Source organism: Phyllobates terribilis, unplaced genomic scaffold (assembly GCF_046119375.1).
Source record: "Phyllobates terribilis strain yellow unplaced genomic scaffold, ASM4611937v1 Scaffold_8__6_contigs__length_399053987, whole genome shotgun sequence".
In the NCBI taxonomy this organism is placed as follows: Eukaryota; Metazoa; Chordata; class Amphibia; order Anura; family Dendrobatidae; genus Phyllobates; species Phyllobates terribilis.
Genome location: NW_027362768.1, coordinates 348,904,508 through 348,919,260, shown reverse-complemented (window position 1 = coordinate 348,919,260; position 14,753 = coordinate 348,904,508). Strand labels below are relative to the sequence as shown.

General features: G+C 46.0%; 11 non-coding genes and 1 pseudogene across 11 annotated transcripts; all 12 read right to left on the bottom strand.

Moving 5' to 3' along the window:
• Positions 1–51: 51 nt before the first annotated feature.
• LOC141159301 (U2 spliceosomal RNA) lies at positions 52–242 on the bottom strand. Its single transcript, XR_012249309.1, has one exon. It is a non-coding gene; the product is annotated as a U2 spliceosomal RNA (small nuclear RNA).
• Positions 243–1,351: 1,109 nt separating this feature from the next.
• LOC141159300 (U2 spliceosomal RNA) lies at positions 1,352–1,542 on the bottom strand. Its single transcript, XR_012249308.1, has one exon. It is a non-coding gene; the product is annotated as a U2 spliceosomal RNA (small nuclear RNA).
• Positions 1,543–2,663: 1,121 nt separating this feature from the next.
• On the bottom strand, positions 2,664–2,854 carry LOC141159299 (U2 spliceosomal RNA). The gene has a single exon (XR_012249307.1). It is a non-coding gene; the product is annotated as a U2 spliceosomal RNA (small nuclear RNA).
• A 1,116-nt stretch (positions 2,855–3,970) lies between these two features.
• LOC141159743 (U2 spliceosomal RNA) lies at positions 3,971–4,161 on the bottom strand. Its single transcript, XR_012249742.1, has one exon. It is a non-coding gene; the product is annotated as a U2 spliceosomal RNA (small nuclear RNA).
• Positions 4,162–5,278: 1,117 nt separating this feature from the next.
• On the bottom strand, positions 5,279–5,469 carry LOC141159682 (U2 spliceosomal RNA). Its single transcript, XR_012249684.1, has one exon. It is a non-coding gene; the product is annotated as a U2 spliceosomal RNA (small nuclear RNA).
• A 1,118-nt stretch (positions 5,470–6,587) lies between these two features.
• LOC141159742 (U2 spliceosomal RNA) lies at positions 6,588–6,778 on the bottom strand. Its single transcript, XR_012249741.1, has one exon. It is a non-coding gene; the product is annotated as a U2 spliceosomal RNA (small nuclear RNA).
• Positions 6,779–7,895: 1,117 nt separating this feature from the next.
• Positions 7,896–8,086, bottom strand: LOC141159681 (U2 spliceosomal RNA). Its single transcript, XR_012249683.1, has one exon. It is a non-coding gene; the product is annotated as a U2 spliceosomal RNA (small nuclear RNA).
• Positions 8,087–9,204: 1,118 nt separating this feature from the next.
• LOC141159298 (U2 spliceosomal RNA) lies at positions 9,205–9,395 on the bottom strand. Its single transcript, XR_012249306.1, has one exon. It is a non-coding gene; the product is annotated as a U2 spliceosomal RNA (small nuclear RNA).
• Positions 9,396–10,510: 1,115 nt separating this feature from the next.
• Positions 10,511–10,701, bottom strand: LOC141159297 (U2 spliceosomal RNA). The gene has a single exon (XR_012249305.1). It is a non-coding gene; the product is annotated as a U2 spliceosomal RNA (small nuclear RNA).
• Positions 10,702–11,818: 1,117 nt separating this feature from the next.
• LOC141160221 (U2 spliceosomal RNA) lies at positions 11,819–12,006 on the bottom strand. The gene has a single exon (XR_012250175.1). It is a non-coding gene; the product is annotated as a U2 spliceosomal RNA (small nuclear RNA).
• Positions 12,007–12,800: 794 nt separating this feature from the next.
• Positions 12,801–12,892, bottom strand: LOC141160456 (U2 spliceosomal RNA; annotated as a pseudogene).
• A 1,117-nt stretch (positions 12,893–14,009) lies between these two features.
• LOC141159296 (U2 spliceosomal RNA) lies at positions 14,010–14,200 on the bottom strand. Its single transcript, XR_012249304.1, has one exon. It is a non-coding gene; the product is annotated as a U2 spliceosomal RNA (small nuclear RNA).
• Positions 14,201–14,753: the final 553 nt, after the last annotated feature.

The window sequence follows — 14,753 nt, the reverse complement described above, 5'->3', positions numbered from 1 at the left end:
AACAAAAAGCATTGAATTCAATTCTTTCTGATTTTAGAAACTGCATTAAAGAAGGGGTGCACCGGTCCTGGAGATACTGCAATACCAGGTCAATGCGTGGAGTGGACAGAGCAAGCTCTTTTTCCATCTCCCTGTTCTAAAAATCCATTTAATATATGGTCCCCAGATAGGGGACGTATCAGATATTAAACTGATAAGAACAGATACTACACTTGATCTTAGCCAAAAGGCCGAGAAGCGATAACCAGAATTGGTTTCCGACTACGGTGCCACCCAAGGATTCTGAAAAGTCCATTTGTGGAGATGGCCACCTGGACTCCCGTTAAGAAGACATGCTGTCAACCTCTAGATCCCTCACATGCCTGCACTTTTCGGCTTGCTGCTGCTGCAATCCACGCGTTTTAGATCTGCATAACTCCACCTCTTTTAGCACAGTACCCTCAACTCCCGGCTGTTCCCACCCGCCTCAACACCGTTGGAAGGGAGGAGAACCAATTAAGGCGGGGGGGGGGTGGAACGAGCAGCTGTCTACCCTTAGCAGGAGGGTTGCTGATTAATTACCTCTCCTGCTGCTGCTGGCTGTCCAGCAGCAGACTGAAGGTGGCTGCTGCTGTGCGCAGGTATATAAAGGCTCAGAGCCTATTATGACACGCGCAGCCAGCGTTCCATTGCCACATTCCGTCTACTGCAGGCGGGATACCTGGATGGCTGAATGTCACTGAGAAGCTCACAGAGACCGCCATAAGCAACAGTTTAAAAGAATGCCACAGACTAATCAACCAAACTTTTTGGGTTGGTTTCTCTTTTATAGTCTGCAGGCATTAAATGAAAGAAGTCAGTGTTCCAGCAGAGGGAGACAACGTTTCAGAAAAGGCATTGTAGCAAACCAAAAAAGAAATTTTAAGCGCAGCAGAGTAACCAGCTCACATACCTGTTAGCTCAGGTGAGTTTAAAAGGCTGCTGTTGATAACAAGGGCATTTGCTAAATAGATGGTGTGTGTGCAACAATATACTGAAAGGTCAATTATATTGTGCAGCTTATCTCACCACCTGTAGTTATTTAGGTGAAAGCTCCAAAATGCTTGCCTAATATGTCTGTTGATCCAAAAGGAAGTATAGAGGGAGAGCTAGATAGATAGCATTGCATTACATTACATGGCAATGCAATGCACAGTTGCTGAAGTTGAACCAAAATGAGCTTGTCATCTGGCTTCTGCAACTTTTAACATGAAAAATCCAATGAGGAGAAGAAAAGCAAAGCCAAAGAGTCCATCCCAAAATCCGACAAACAAGCCAAATGAACAAAAAGCATTGAATTCAATTCTTTCTGATTTTAGAAACTGCATTAAAGAAGGGGTGCACCGGTCCTGGAGATACTGCAATACCAGGTCAATGCGTGGAGTGGACAGAGCAAGCTCTTTTTCCATCTCCCTGTTCTAAAAATCCATTTAATATATGGTCCCCAGATAGGGGACGTATCAGATATTAAACTGATAAGAACAGATACTACACTTGATCTTAGCCAAAAGGCCGAGAAGCGATAACCAGAATTGGTTTCCGACTACGGTGCCACCCAAGGATTCTGAAAAGTCCATTTGTGGAGATGGCCACCTGGACTCCCGTTAAGAAGACATGCTGTCAACCTCTAGATCCCTCACATGCCTGCACTTTTCGGCTTGCTGCTGCTGCAATCCATGCGTTTTAGATCTGCATAACTCCACCTCTTTTAGCACAGTACCCTCAACCCCCGGCTGTTCCCACCCGCCTCAACACCGTTGGAAGGGAGGAGAACCAATTAAGGCAGGGGGGGGGGGGTGGAACGAGCAGCTGTCTACCCTTAGCAGGAGGGTTGCTGATTAATTACCTCTCCTGCTGCTGCTGCTGCTGCTGGCTGTCCAGCAGCAGACTGAAGGTGGCTGCTGCTGTGCGCAGGTATATAAAGGCTCAGAGCCTATTATGACACGCGCAGCCAGCGTTCCATTGCCACATTCCGTCTACTGCAGGCGGGATACCTGGATGGCTGAATGTCACTGAGAAGCTCACAGAGACCGCCATAAGCAACAGTTTAAAAGAATGCCACAGACTAATCAACCAAACTTTTTGGGTTGGTTTCTCTTTTATAGTCTGCAGGCATTAAATGAAAGAAGTCAGTGTTCCAGCAGAGGGAGACAACGTTTCAGAAAAGGCATTGTAGCAAACCAAAAAAGAAATTTTAAGCGCAGCAGAGTAACCAGCTCACATACCTGTTAGCTCAGGTGAGTTTAAAAGGCTGCTGTTGATAACAAGGGCATTTGCTAAATAGATGGTGTGTGTGCAACAATATACTGAAAGGTCAATTATATTGTGCAGCTTATCTCACCACCTGTAGTTATTTAGGTGAAAGCTCCAAAATGCTTGCCTAATATGTCTGTTTATCCAAAAGGAAGTATAGAGGGAGAGCTAGATAGATAGCATTGCATTACATTACATGGCAATGCAATGCACAGTTGCTGAAGTTGAACCAAAATGAGCTTGTCATCTGGCTTCTGCAACTTTTAACATGAAAAATCCAATGAGGAGAAGAAAAGCAAAGCCAAAGAGTCCATCCCAAAATCCGACAAACAAGCCAAATGAACAAAAAGCATTGAATTCAATTCTTTCTGATTTTAGAAACTGCATTAAAGAAGGGGTGCACCGGTCCTGGAGATACTGCAATACCAGGTCAATGCGTGGAGTGGACAGAGCAAGCTCTTTTTCCATCTCCCTGTTCTAAAAATCCATTTAATATATGGTCCCCAGATAGGGGACGTATCAGATATTAAACTGATAAGAACAGATACTACACTTGATCTTAGCCAAAAGGCCGAGAAGCGATAACCAGAATTGGTTTCCGACTACGGTGCCACCCAAGGATTCTGAAAAGTCCATTTGTGGAGATGGCCACCTGGACTCCCGTTAAGAAGACATGCTGTCAACCTCTAGATCCCTCACATGCCTGCACTTTTCGGCTTGCTGCTGCTGCAATCCACGCGTTTTAGATCTGCATAACTCCACCTCTTTTAGCACAGTACCCTCAACCCCCGGCTGTTCCCACCCGCCTCAACACCGTTGGAAGGGAGGAGAACCAATTAAGGCGGGGGGGGGGGTGGAACGAGCAGCTGTCTACCCTTAGCAGGAGGGTTGCTGATTAATTACCTCTCCTGCTGCTGCTGCTGCTGGCTGTCCAGCAGCAGACTGAAGGTGGCTGCTGCTGTGCGCAGGTATATAAAGGCTCAGAGCCTATTATGACACGCGCAGCCAGCGTTCCATTGCCACATTCCGTCTACTGCAGGCGGGATACCTGGATGGCTGAATGTCACTGAGAAGCTCACAGAGACCGCCATAAGCAACAGTTTAAAAGAATGCCACAGACTAATCAACCAAACTTTTTGGGTTGGTTTCTCTTTTATAGTCTGCAGGCATTAAATGAAAGAAGTCAGTGTTCCAGCAGAGGGAGACAACGTTTCAGAAAAGGCATTGTAGCAAACCAAAAAAGAAATTTTAAGCGCAGCAGAGTAACCAGCTCACATACCTGTTAGCTCAGGTGAGTTTAAAAGGCTGCTGTTGATAACAAGGGCATTTGCTAAATAGATGGTGTGTGTGCAACAATATACTGAAAGGTCAATTATATTGTGCAGCTTATCTCACCACCTGTAGTTATTTAGGTGAAAGCTCCAAAATGCTTGCCTAATATGTCTGTTTATCCAAAAGGAAGTATAGAGGGAGAGCTAGATAGATAGCATTGCATTACATTACATGGCAATGCAATGCACAGTTGCTGAAGTTGAACCAAAATGAGCTTGTCATCTGGCTTCTGCAACTTTTAACATGAAAAATCCAATGAGGAGAAGAAAAGCAAAGCCAAAGAGTCCATCCCAAAATCCGACAAACAAGCCAAATGAACAAAAAGCATTGAATTCAATTCTTTCTGATTTTAGAAACTGCATTAAAGAAGGGGTGCACCGGTCCTGGAGATACTGCAATACCAGGTCAATGCGTGGAGTGGACAGAGCAAGCACTTTTTCCATCTCCCTGTTCTAAAAATCCATTTAATATATGGTCCCCAGATAGGGGACGTATCAGATATTAAACTGATAAGAACAGATACTACACTTGATCTTAGCCAAAAGGCCGAGAAGCGATAACCAGAATTGGTTTCCGACTACGGTGCCACCCAAGGATTCTGAAAAGTCCATTTGTGGAGATGGCCACCTGGACTCCCGTTAAGAAGACATGCTGTCAACCTCTAGATCCCTCACATGCCTGCACTTTTCGGCTTGCTGCTGCTGCAATCCACGCGTTTTAGATCTGCATAACTCCACCTCTTTTAGCACAGTACCCTCAACCCCCGGCTGTTCCCACCCGCCTCAACACCGTTGGAAGGGAGGAGAACCAATTAAGGCGGGGGGGGGGGGTGGAACGAGCAGCTGTCTACCCTTAGCAGGAGGGTTGCTGATTAATTACCTCTCCTGCTGCTGCTGCTGCTGGCTGTCCAGCAGCAGACTGAAGGTGGCTGCTGCTGTGCGCAGGTATATAAAGGCTCAGAGCCTATTATGACACGCGCAGCCAGCGTTCCATTGCCACATTCCGTCTACTGCAGGCGGGATACCTGGATGGCTGAATGTCACTGAGAAGCTCACAGAGACCGCCATAAGCAACAGTTTAAAAGAATGCCACAGACTAATCAACCAAACTTTTTGGGTTGGTTTCTCTTTTATAGTCTGCAGGCATTAAATGAAAGAAGTCAGTGTTCCAGCAGAGGGAGACAACGTTTCAGAAAAGGCATTGTAGCAAACCAAAAAAGAAATTTTAAGCGCAGCAGAGTAACCAGCTCACATACCTGTTAGCTCAGGTGAGTTTAAAAGGCTGCTGTTGATAACAAGGGCATTTGCTAAATAGATGGTGTGTGTGCAACAATATACTGAAAGGTCAATTATATTGTGCAGCTTATCTCACCACCTGTAGTTATTTAGGTGAAAGCTCCAAAATGCTTGCCTAATATGTCTGTTTATCCAAAAGGAAGTATAGAGGGAGAGCTAGATAGATAGCATTGCATTACATTACATGGCAATGCAATGCACAGTTGCTGAAGTTGAACCAAAATGAGCTTGTCATCTGGCTTCTGCAACTTTTAACATGAAAAATCCAATGAGGAGAAGAAAAGCAAAGCCAAAGAGTCCATCCCAAAATCCGACAAACAAGCCAAATGAACAAAAAGCATTGAATTCAATTCTTTCTGATTTTAGAAACTGCATTAAAGAAGGGGTGCACCGGTCCTGGAGATACTGCAATACCAGGTCAATGCGTGGAGTGGACAGAGCAAGCTCTTTTTCCATCTCCCTGTTCTAAAAATCCATTTAATATATGGTCCCCAGATAGGAGACGTATCAGATATTAAACTGATAAGAACAGATACTACACTTGATCTTAGCCAAAAGGCCGAGAAGCGATAACCAGAATTGGTTTCCGACTACGGTGCCACCCAAGGATTCTGAAAAGTCCATTTGTGGAGATGGCCACCTGGACTCCCGTTAAGAAGACATGCTGTCAACCTCTAGATCCCTCACATGCCTGCCCTTTTTGGCTTGCTGCTGCTGCAATCCACGCGTTTTAGATCTGCATAACTCCACCTCTTTTAGCACAGTACCCTCAACCCCCGGCTGTTCCCACCCGCCTCAACACCGTTGGAAGGGAGGAGAACCAATTAAGGCGGGGGGGGGGGGGTGGAACGAGCAGCTGTCTACCCTTAGCAGGAGGGTTGCTGATTAATTACCTCTCCTGCTGCTGCTGCTGCTGGCTGTCCAGCAGCAGACTGAAGGTGGCTGCTGCTGTGCGCAGGTATATAAAGGCTCAGAGCCTATTATGACACGCGCAGCCAGCGTTCCATTGCCACATTCCGTCTACTGCAGGCGGGATACCTGGATGGCTGAATGTCACTGAGAAGCTCACAGAGACCGCCATAAGCAACAGTTTAAAAGAATGCCACAGACTAATCAACCAAACTTTTTGGGTTGGTTTCTCTTTTATAGTCTGCAGGCATTAAATGAAAGAAGTCAGTGTTCCAGCAGAGGGAGACAACGTTTCAGAAAAGGCATTGTAGCAAACCAAAAAAGAAATTTTAAGCGCAGCAGAGTAACCAGCTCACATACCTGTTAGCTCAGGTGAGTTTAAAAGGCTGCTGTTGATAACAAGGGCATTTGCTAAATAGATGGTGTGTGTGCAACAATATACTGAAAGGTCAATTATATTGTGCAGCTTATCTCACCACCTGTAGTTATTTAGGTGAAAGCTCCAAAATGCTTGCCTAATATGTCTGTTTATCCAAAAGGAAGTATAGAGGGAGAGCTAGATAGATAGCATTGCATTACATTACATGGCAATGCAATGCACAGTTGCTGAAGTTGAACCAAAATGAGCTTGTCATCTGGCTTCTGCAACTTTTAACATGAAAAATCCAATGAGGAGAAGAAAAGCAAAGCCAAAGAGTCCATCCCAAAATCCGACAAACAAGCCAAATGAACAAAAAGCATTGAATTCAATTCTTTCTGATTTTAGAAACTGCATTAAAGAAGGGGTGCACCGGTCCTGGAGATACTGCAATACCAGGTCAATGCGTGGAGTGGACAGAGCAAGCACTTTTTCCATCTCCCTGTTCTAAAAATCCATTTAATATATGGTCCCCAGATAGGGGACGTATCAGATATTAAACTGATAAGAACAGATACTACACTTGATCTTAGCCAAAAGGCCGAGAAGCGATAACCAGAATTGGTTTCCGACTACGGTGCCACCCAAGGATTCTGAAAAGTCCATTTGTGGAGATGGCCACCTGGACTCCCGTTAAGAAGACATGCTGTCAACCTCTAGATCCCTCACATGCCTGCACTTTTCGGCTTGCTGCTGCTGCAATCCACGCGTTTTAGATCTGCATAACTCCACCTCTTTTAGCACAGTACCCTCAACCCCCGGCTGTTCCCACCCGCCTCAACACCGTTGGAAGGGAGGAGAACCAATTAAGGCGGGGGGGGGGGGTGGAACGAGCAGCTGTCTACCCTTAGCAGGAGGGTTGCTGATTAATTACCTCTCCTGCTGCTGCTGCTGCTGGCTGTCCAGCAGCAGACTGAAGGTGGCTGCTGCTGTGCGCAGGTATATAAAGGCTCAGAGCCTATTATGACACGCGCAGCCAGCGTTCCATTGCCACATTCCGTCTACTGCAGGCGGGATACCTGGATGGCTGAATGTCACTGAGAAGCTCACAGAGACCGCCATAAGCAACAGTTTAAAAGAATGCCACAGACTAATCAACCAAACTTTTTGGGTTGGTTTCTCTTTTATAGTCTGCAGGCATTAAATGAAAGAAGTCAGTGTTCCAGCAGAGGGAGACAACGTTTCAGAAAAGGCATTGTAGCAAACCAAAAAAGAAATTTTAAGCGCAGCAGAGTAACCAGCTCACATACCTGTTAGCTCAGGTGAGTTTAAAAGGCTGCTGTTGATAACAAGGGCATTTGCTAAATAGATGGTGTGTGTGCAACAATATACTGAAAGGTCAATTATATTGTGCAGCTTATCTCACCACCTGTAGTTATTTAGGTGAAAGCTCCAAAATGCTTGCCTAATATGTCTGTTTATCCAAAAGGAAGTATAGAGGGAGAGCTAGATAGATAGCATTGCATTACATTACATGGCAATGCAATGCACAGTTGCTGAAGTTGAACCAAAATGAGCTTGTCATCTGGCTTCTGCAACTTTTAACATGAAAAATCCAATGAGGAGAAGAAAAGCAAAGCCAAAGAGTCCATCCCAAAATCCGACAAACAAGCCAAATGAACAAAAAGCATTGAATTCAATTCTTTCTGATTTTAGAAACTGCATTAAAGAAGGGGTGCACCGGTCCTGGAGATACTGCAATACCAGGTCAATGCGTGGAGTGGACAGAGCAAGCTCTTTTTCCATCTCCCTGTTCTAAAAATCCATTTAATATATGGTCCCCAGATAGGAGACGTATCAGATATTAAACTGATAAGAACAGATACTACACTTGATCTTAGCCAAAAGGCCGAGAAGCGATAACCAGAATTGGTTTCCGACTACGGTGCCACCCAAGGATTCTGAAAAGTCCATTTGTGGAGATGGCCACCTGGACTCCCGTTAAGAAGACATGCTGTCAACCTCTAGATCCCTCACATGCCTGCCCTTTTTGGCTTGCTGCTGCTGCAATCCACGCGTTTTAGATCTGCATAACTCCACCTCTTTTAGCACAGTACCCTCAACCCCCGGCTGTTCCCACCCGCCTCAACACCGTTGGAAGGGAGGAGAACCAATTAAGGCGGGGGGGGGGGGGTGGAACGAGCAGCTGTCTACCCTTAGCAGGAGGGTTGCTGATTAATTACCTCTCCTGCTGCTGCTGCTGCTGGCTGTCCAGCAGCAGACTGAAGGTGGCTGCTGCTGTGCGCAGGTATATAAAGGCTCAGAGCCTATTATGACACGCGCAGCCAGCGTTCCATTGCCACATTCCGTCTACTGCAGGCGGGATACCTGGATGGCTGAATGTCACTGAGAAGCTCACAGAGACCGCCATAAGCAACAGTTTAAAAGAATGCCACAGACTAATCAACCAAACTTTTTGGGTTGGTTTCTCTTTTATAGTCTGCAGGCATTAAATGAAAGAAGTCAGTGTTCCAGCAGAGGGAGACAACGTTTCAGAAAAGGCATTGTAGCAAACCAAAAAAGAAATTTTAAGCGCAGCAGAGTAACCAGCTCACATACCTGTTAGCTCAGGTGAGTTTAAAAGGCTGCTGTTGATAACAAGGGCATTTGCTAAATAGATGGTGTGTGTGCAACAATATACTGAAAGGTCAATTATATTGTGCAGCTTATCTCACCACCTGTAGTTATTTAGGTGAAAGCTCCAAAATGCTTGCCTAATATGTCTGTTTATCCAAAAGGAAGTATAGAGGGAGAGCTAGATAGATAGCATTGCATTACATTACATGGCAATGCAATGCACAGTTGCTGAAGTTGAACCAAAATGAGCTTGTCATCTGGCTTCTGCAACTTTTAACATGAAAAATCCAATGAGGAGAAGAAAAGCAAAGCCAAAGAGTCCATCCCAAAATCCGACAAACAAGCCAAATGAACAAAAAGCATTGAATTCAATTCTTTCTGATTTTAGAAACTGCATTAAAGAAGGGGTGCACCGGTCCTGGAGATACTGCAATACCAGGTCAATGCGTGGAGTGGACAGAGCAAGCTCTTTTTCCATCTCCCTGTTCTAAAAATCCATTTAATATATGGTCCCCAGATAGGGGACGTATCAGATATTAAACTGATAAGAACAGATACTACACTTGATCTTAGCCAAAAGGCCGAGAAGCGATAACCAGAATTGGTTTCCGACTACGGTGCCACCCAAGGATTCTGAAAAGTCCATTTGTGGAGATGGCCACCTGGACTCCCGTTAAGAAGACATGCTGTCAACCTCTAGATCCCTCACATGCCTGCACTTTTCGGCTTGCTGCTGCTGCAATCCACGCGTTTTAGATCTGCATAACTCCACCTCTTTTAGCACAGTACCCTCAACCCCCGGCTGTTCCCACCCACCTCAACACCGTTGGAAGGGAGGAGAACCAATTAAGGCGGGGGGGGGGTGGAACGAGCAGCTGTCTACCCTTAGCAGGAGGGTTGCTGATTAATTACCTCTCCTGCTGCTGCTGCTGCTGGCTGTCCAGCAGCAGACTGAAGGTGGCTGCTGCTGTGCGCAGGTATATAAAGGCTCAGAGCCTATTATGACACGCGCAGCCAGCGTTCCATTGCCACATTCCGTCTACTGCAGGCGGGATACCTGGATGGCTGAATGTCACTGAGAAGCTCACAGAGACCGCCATAAGCAACAGTTTAAAAGAATGCCACAGACTAATCAACCAAACTTTTTGGGTTGGTTTCTCTTTTATAGTCTGCAGGCATTAAATGAAAGAAGTCAGTGTTCCAGCAGAGGGAGACAACGTTTCAGAAAAGGCATTGTAGCAAACCAAAAAAGAAATTTTAAGCGCAGCAGAGTAACCAGCTCACATACCTGTTAGCTCAGGTGAGTTTAAAAGGCTGCTGTTGATAACAAGGGCATTTGCTAAATAGATGGTGTGTGTGCAACAATATACTGAAAGGTCAATTATATTGTGCAGCTTATCTCACCACCTGTAGTTTTTTAGGTGAAAGCTCCAAAATGCTTGCGTAATATGTCTGTTTATCCAAAAGGAAGTATAGAGGGAGAGCTAGATAGATAGCATTGCATTACATTACATGGCAATGCAATGCACAGTTGCTGAAGTTGAACCAAAATGAGCTTGTCATCTGGCTTCTGCAACTTTTAACATGAAAAATCCAATGAGGAGAAGAAAAGCAAAGCCAAAGAGTCCATCCCAAAATCCGACAAACAAGCCAAATGAACAAAAAGCATTGAATTCAATTCTTTCTGATTTTAGAAACTGCATTAAAGAAGGGGTGCACCGGTCCTGGAGATACTGCAATACCAGGTCAATGCGTGGAGTGGACAGAGCAAGCTCTTTTTCCATCTCCCTGTTCTAAAAATCCATTTAATATATGGTCCCCAGATAGGGGACGTATCAGATATTAAACTGATAAGAACAGATACTACACTTGATCTTAGCCAAAAGGCCGAGAAGCGATAACCAGAATTGGTTTCCGACTACGGTGCCACCCAAGGATTCTGAAAAGTCCATTTGTGGAGATGGCCACCTGGACTCCCGTTAAGAAGACATGCTGTCAACCTCTAGATCCCTCACATGCCTGCACTTTTCGGCTTGCTGCTGCTGCAATCCACGCGTTTTAGATCTGCATAACTCCACCTCTTTTAGCACAGTACCCTCAACCCCCGTCTGTTCCCACCCGCCTCAACACCGTTGGAAGGGAGGAGAACCAATTAAGGCGGGGGGGGGGGGTGGAACGAGCAGCTGTCTACCCTTAGCAGGAGGGTTGCTGATTAATTACCTCTCCTGCTGCTGCTGCTGCTGGCTGTCCAGCAGCAGACTGAAGGTGGCTGCTGCTGTGCGCAGGTATATAAAGGCTCAGAGCCTATTATGACACGCGCAGCCAGCGTTCCATTGCCACATTCCGTCTACTGCAGGCGGGATACCTGGCTGGCTGAATGTCACTGAGAAGCTCACAGAGACCGCCATAAGCAACAGTTTAAAAGAATGCCACAGACTAATCAACCAAACTTTTTGGGTTGGTTTCTCTTTTATAGTCTGCAGGCATTAAATGAAAGAAGTCAGTGTTCCAGCAGAGGGAGACAACGTTTCAGAAAAGGCATTGTAGCAAACCAAAAAAGAAATTTTAAGCGCAGCAGAGTAACCAGCTCACATACCTGTTAGCTCAGGTGAGTTTAAAAGGCTGCTGTTGATAACAAGGGCATTTGCTAAATAGATGGTGTGTGTGCAACAATATACTGAAAGGTCAATTATATTGTGCAGCTTATCTCACCACCTGTAGTTATTTAGGTGAAAGCTCCAAAATGCTTGCCTAATATGTTTGTTTATCCAAAAGGAAGTATAGAGGGAGAGCTAGATAGATAGCATTGCATTACATTACATGGCAATGCAATGCACAGTTGCTGAAGTTGAACCAAAATGAGCTTGTCATCTGGCTTCTGCAACTTTTAACATGAAAAATCCAATGAGGAGAAGAAAAGCAAAGCCAAAGAGTCCATCCCAAAATCCGACAAACAAGCCAAATGAACAAAAAGCATTGAATTCAATTCTTTCTGATTTTAGAAACTGCATTAAAGAAGGGGTGCACCGGTCCTGGAGATACTGCAATACCAGGTCAATGCGTGGAGTGGACAGAGCAAGCTCTTTTTCCATCTCCCTGTTCTAAAAATCCATTTAATATATGGTCCCCAGATAGGGGACGTATCAGATATTAAACTGATAAGAACAGATTTTTTTTTTTTTTTTTTTGTTTCGAAAGCCCGAATTCGTGTACAAAACCCGAGTGCGCTTAAAAAAGTGACAAGTGCCACAAAAAAAGTGCACTAGGATGCTGGTCTTCTTGAAACCCTCTCCAAAAGGAGAAGGGTCCCCCAAACCATTCCCCGTCCCTCCGAGCCAAAAGGCCACAGCGAGGAACAGGGACAAAAAGCCACCTCCAGCCGAAGCCAGAGGCGACCCAATCTTACCCCCAGCACCTGCCCGAGTTCTCACCCGAGCAAGGCACTGCGAGCCAAAGACTGTGCTCCCCTCCCGGAAGAGGGGAGCCAACAACGCTCTCCTCCCGAAAGAGGAGAGCCAGGGGGGTTCAGGGGGGAGCGGAACCTGATGGCCACACACTCCCCCCCTAGACCTGCCAAGAGAGGAACCCGTAAGGGAACCGCATCCCGACAAAATCCTAGTAGGACGTGACACACGTGAATAAGTGGACACACAGTGACAAAGAAATTAAATAAATAGTGAAGGTTTCACAGTATAATACTGCCCGGACCTTCGACCGGGAATTGAAAAATTCCCCATCCTAAGGCCAGAAGGCCCGGAATAAGGGTGTGTGCGAAGAAAGAAAATTTAAAGTGCTTGTGCAAATGTGCCATAAACTCAAGTGGGGTTCCCAATCCCAGTGAGTTAAGGCACCCCAGGGTCACCACTCCTGGGGCACTTCACACTTCGGGCTTTCGATCTTCCCCGGCCCAATGGCGTCGATCCTGGGGGGCCATGCTTTCCACCAGATGACTATATTAGCCACCTGGCGTACTAACAAGCGCCTAAACCCCAGTGTGCATAATGTATCAATCTACTAGGGCGGCCAACATCCAAAACCGCCTTTTCGAAAGATACTACACTTGATCTTAGCCAAAAGGCCGAGAAGCGATAACCAGAATTGGTTTCCGACTACGGTGCCACCCAAGGATTCTGAAAAGTCCATTTGTGGAGATGGCCACCTGGACTCCCGTTAAGAAGACATGCTGTCAACCTCTAGATCCCTCACATGCCTGCACTTTTCGGCTTGCTGCTGCTGCAATCCACGCGTTTTAGATCTGCATAACTCCACCTCTTTTAGCACAGTACCCTCAACCCCCGGCTGTTCCCACCCGCCTCAACACCGTTGGAAGGGAGGAGAACCAATTAAGGCGGGGGGGGGGGGTGGAACGAGCAGCTGTCTACCCTTAGCAGGAGGGTTGCTGATTAATTACCTCTCCTGCTGCTGCTGCTGCTGGCTGTCCAGCAGCAGACTGAAGGTGGCTGCTGCTGTGCGCAGGTATATAAAGGCTCAGAGCCTATTATGACACGCGCAGCCAGCGTTCCATTGCCACATTCCGTCTACTGCAGGCGGGATACCTGGATGGCTGAATGTCACTGAGAAGCTCACAGAGACCGCCATAAGCAACAGTTTAAAAGAATGCCACAGACTAATCAACCAAACTTTTTGGGTTGGTTTCTCTTTTATAGTCTGCAGGCATTAAATGAAAGAAGTCAGTGTTCCAGCAGAGGGAGACAACGTTTCAGAAAAGGCATTGTAGCAAACCAAAAAAGAAATTTTAAGCGCAGCAGAGTAACCAGCTCACATACCTGTTAGCTCAGGTGAGTTTAAAAGGCTGCTGTTGATAACAAGGGCATTTGCTAAATAGATGGTGTGTGTGCAACAATATACTGAAAGGTCAATTATATTGTGCAGCTTATCTCACCACCTGTAGTTATTTAGGTGAAAGCTCCAAAATGCTTGCCTAATATGTCTGTTTATCCAAAAGGAAGTATAGAGGGAGAGCTAGATAGATAGCATTGCATTACATTACATGGCAATGCAATGCACAGTTGCTGAAGTTGAACCAAAATGAGCTTGTCATCTGGCTTCTGCAACTTTTAACATGAAAAATCCAATGAGGAGAAGAAAAGCAAAGCCAAAGAGTCCATCCCAAAATCCGACAAACAAGCCAAATGAACAAAAAGCATTGAATTCAATTCTTTCTGATTTTAGAAACTGCATTAAAGAAGGGGTGCACCGGTCCTGGAGATACTGCAATACCAGGTCAATGCGTGGAGTGGACAGAGCAAGCTCTTTTTCCATCTCCCTGTTCTAAAAATCCATTTAATATATGGTCCCCAGATAGGGGACGTATCAGATATTAAACTGATAAGAACAGATACTACACTTGATCTTAGCCAAAAGGCCGAGAAGCGATAACCAGAATTGGTTTCCGACTACGGTGCCACCCAAGGATTCTGAAAAGTCCATTTGTGGAGATGGCCACCTGGACTCCCGTTAAGAAGACATGCTGTCAACCTCTAGATCCCTCACATGCCTGCACTTTTCGGCTTGCTGCTGCTGCAATCCACGCGTTTTAGATCTGCATAACTCCACCTCTTTTAGCACAGTACCCTCAACCCCCGGCTGTTCCCACCCGCCTCAACACCGTTGGAAGGGAGGAGAACCAATTAAGGCGGGGGGGGGGGTGGAACGAGCAGCTGTCTACCCTTAGCAGGAGGGTTGCTGATTAATTACCTCTCCTGCTGCTGCTGCTGCTGGCTGTCCAGCAGCAGACTGAAGGTGGCTGCTGCTGTGCGCAGGTATATAAAGGCTCAGAGCCTATTATGACACGCGCAGCCAGCGTTCCATTGCCACATTCCGTCTACTGCAGGCGGGATACCTGGATGGCTGAATGTCACTGAGAAGCTCACAGAGACCGCCATAAGCAACAGTTTAAAAGAATGCCACAGACTAATCAACCAAACTTT